The following is a 4,074-nucleotide window of genomic DNA, read 5'->3' on the forward strand; positions in this document are numbered from 1 at the left end:
AAATAATGTGAACTCTAGGCTATTTGTAGCAGCTAGAGAATTGTCTCAGTCGGATAGGAAGTTTAAATCTTTTTACCGAATAACAAAAGATTCGTTTTTGGAACTAACAAGACTGGTTGGCCCTTCCTTGGAGAAGATGGACACACACACAAGGGAATGTATTCCAGCACAGGAAAGATTAATTATCACTCTGAGGTAAGTTTAATAAGTCAACTTTATTGTTTTTTTTTAAAATTACATAAGAATAAAAATATCCACATAAGAAAAAATACATAAGAAATTACCATTGAGTACTTATATTTACATGTTTGAGCTATTAAGACCTTGATAAAAAGCGTTATAAAAATCTGCAGTTTGAATATTTACATCAGACATGTGAGTCAAGTCTATTTGCGACTCTCTTGAGTCGGACATCGTCGGTGAGGTGAGGATGGTGAGGCCTGATGAGGACCGTGGCTGCTGCTGATGGTGTCCCGAGAGACTTATATCATCAATCACTCTCAACACCTGTCGCTTGAAAAGTTTTATTTGCGAATCACTTAATTCTTCTAATTCAGGAATCAAGCTGAGCAGGAACATCTTGATCCCCTGCTGTCGATCAATATTCTGATTGGTATCGGCCTCAAGTTTTGATAGTAGCTTTGCCTTTTTTACCCTAAAGTACTCCGCTACCGTTTGGTCTGCTATGGTCGCAGCACTTTTGGATTTTCTCTTAGGGATTTGAGAAGTAGGCCTATTACTTGATGTTGAACTTGTGGATTGTATTTCCACGGCCTGTTGGGGACTATCTAAAATTGAGGGAGACATTTCTGGGGAAAATTGGTCTACGTCTGTAGGATCGATTTCCAACTGAATGGGGTCATCAATTTGGGTTTCAGAACCTTCATTTTCAGGAACTGTAGACTGGGTATTGCTGGGTGGTGGAGGCAAGTTTCCCGGAGAGGGGGGAGTAACTGTTTTTTATGAATGGCAGACAAAACTGCATGGCATTTTCCAATTAGTATGCCTTTTTCTTCCCCCCAGAACCACTAGGGGAAGGTTTCATTCTTCTCATAAAGACGGTTCGTAGATTTCTCCACTTCTCTTTGCAATCTTGCACTGAAACAAAAACAGAGAAAATATTATCAAAAAATAAAATCTTTTCTTTAGGTAAACCCTATTAAAATTTCATAATTTTAAATAGGTTTCACCTAACCTATGGTTTTTTCTGTTGCAGGTATTTGGGAACTGGTGAAACATTTGTGGCAGTGTCCTTATATTTTGCAAGAGGTGAGAGTACAGTTAAAAAAATTATCAAGGAAACCTCAGAAGCTATCTGGAACATACTGAGGGATATTTACATGCCTGTTCCTACTCAAGATATGTTGAAACACATTGCTGATCGTTTTGAGCTGCTATGGAACCTTCGAAATTGCATTGGAGCACTGGACGGTAAGCACATAAGAATTGAAAAGTTTCCACATACTGGATCTGAAAACTTCAATTACAAGAACTTCCACTCAACTGTACTTTTGGCATGTTGTGATGCAGATGGGCTCTTTACAATTATTGAGCCAGGTTATGCTGGGCGTAACAATGATGGAGGCATTTTCAAAGCAAGCTCAATGAAATTCTGGATGACGCATGATGATAATATCCCCTTTCCATCACCATTGCGGTATGATGAAAAAACATACCGTTCCCATACTACTTCGTAGGAGACGAAGCTTTCCCACTGACTCGGAACCTTATGAGGCCTTTTTCAGGTAAAACACTGGACAATGTTAAACGGATATTTAACTATAGATTGAGCCGAGGAAGGAAAACCATTGAATGTGTGTTTGGAATGGCAGCAGAAAAGTTTGCAGTCTTAAACGGGCTAATACGATGTCGTGATTCTTCAACAGTAAATAGCATAGTGAGATCAGCTTGCATCCTACATAACTTTGTTCGTAAGCAGGAAGGAGCTGAGTACAGGCCTCAAGGCTTATCTCAACCTGAAAATCTACGTCAACGTCCGACCGGTATTGAAACAAGAGACTTGGTGGTAAACGATGGATCATCAGCAATTGCTCTGAGGAATTATCTGGCAAATCATTTCCTATCTGCAACTTTACCGTGGCAGTGGAAAGCAGCAGTGTAACTACCCTGACTTAAGCTAAAATTACAGAAACTATACAATAGATTTGTGATGGATACAAACAAATTAACGAAAAATGTGGTTATTTATAAACTGATGGTATGATTATCACTTTAGTAATGTTATTAGGTTACTAATTTAATTTGTAAAGATTACTGTAAGATTCAACGTAAAACATTCATCCGTTCAAAAATTATTGTGCCTGTAAAATTGAACTTAAAACATTCATCCGTTCAAAAATTATTGTGCCTAACACCGATTTGTACTCAAATTGAATCTAATAAGTAACAATTTCGCTGAAAAATATAAAATAAAACATTTTCTTACCTGTCATATTTACTTCAGTGGCCACTTCTTTCCATGCTTTCTCCGATACATCTTTCCGTGCATAGTCTGGGAGTTTGTAATTGTAAAGTGCTTCATGCTTCTCCACTGCTCCAACTAGCTTAATGTTTAGTTCTTGGTCACCCATAGTGAAATTAACAATATGCGGCCGTCAAAACACCAACAAAACACCCCGTGATCACGTGTGACTGAAGTCTGCAACGCAACTGCAACCGCGGGCCCACGGTTGCAAGCGACTGGTTTCAGACTGGTTTGAGATCGTCAAAAACCGGTCTCGCCGTGTGCGTCTCCCCACTCTAATACATTGCCGAGGTCACCAAAAAGTTGCGCGCCAAACTGGTTTGCAACTGTAGTTGCAAAGCAGTTGCTCTGTGTGCGCTGGGCCTTAGTGACATTGGTTTTTCTGCCGTGTTTCTGAGAACGTATTTCCCATTAATAAACCATGATATCTTGACTGTGAAACTGGAGTAGTAGCATATATCAATACTAACTATTTCTAAAATGATTAGTATAAATAAGATATTGTTATAATACTTTTTAATTTATTTACAGAAGACCATAATTTTCAGCAATAATACTGAATCGTTGAAAACACTTACATTTCAGTGTTTGCAAAAGATATACATATTTGGTACATATATTGCACTTTATACATATATTAACTCTGTTGGTATTTTTCTCAAAATTCTAGTTCAAATGTTCTTGCAAAGATCATAACGAGTTATATATTTCTTTATTTTAAGAAATTATACATATCAAGTGTTGCATAAGTACTCGTTTTCAAAAGTTGTTAAATTGTATATTTCTTTTTGGTTCTCATTACAGATTGAGCAATAACTAGAGTAAAGTTTAGGTTTTCATCCTGAATATATTTTATTTATATCACAAACTAGTTCTCATAATTTAAGCTATTATTAATAACGATGATGTATTTTAGTAGGCCCTAGTTTGAACTTTAAATTTGTATCACTAATAAAGACAATTGTATGATAATACTTATAAAAGTTATTACTACTTGTTAAAGTTCTTCAATTTAGCAAAAAAAAAAGAAAAAATAAGGTATTTTGAGATTTAATCTTGTAAATAGATCTGAACTTTTCTTCATTATCAGCCACATTATGTTCTTAATCTCACTTAAATTATTAATAGTGTCTAATTCCATACCGTATCGCCTGGATCTATTATTTTAGGAGGTGGGGTTATGGACACATATTATGATAGGGATGAAGACGCCTACCACACGTCTTCTTGTACGCTAGGCGGTGGGAAAATGAAAGAAGCGGACTTAACATTGCCATAGGTCAACTCTAACCGGACTCCATCTCTGAAAGACAGACTTGGAAGAAAGGTAATACAGCCCCGGTGTTGCTCAATCAATTGCTTAAGTACGCGACCTCTTGAAGTGATGTGGAAAGCGGTCCGAAGGAAAAGTGATGCCAGGACCGGTGGGGGTTTTAGTAGGTTCAAGTCCAGAAGCTGACAGAGGAATAAGCTGACAGTGCATTAATCCCCGTCGTCAAAAATCTACTAGAACAGCAAAACGACTAAAGGAAGTATCATTTATCTAAATACAATATCCTCTGTGTCAAGAATGTCAAAACAAGAATTGC

General features: G+C 37.1%; 1 pseudogene; it reads right to left on the minus strand.

Moving 5' to 3' along the window:
- Nucleotides 1–366: 366 nt before the first annotated feature.
- LOC124370654 lies at nt 367–2,716 on the minus strand (annotated as a pseudogene).
- Between the last annotated feature and the right edge of the window lie 1,358 nt (nt 2,717–4,074).

Source organism: Homalodisca vitripennis, unplaced genomic scaffold (genome assembly GCF_021130785.1).
Source record: "Homalodisca vitripennis isolate AUS2020 unplaced genomic scaffold, UT_GWSS_2.1 ScUCBcl_391;HRSCAF=2285, whole genome shotgun sequence".
In the NCBI taxonomy this organism is placed as follows: domain Eukaryota; kingdom Metazoa; phylum Arthropoda; class Insecta; order Hemiptera; family Cicadellidae; genus Homalodisca; species Homalodisca vitripennis.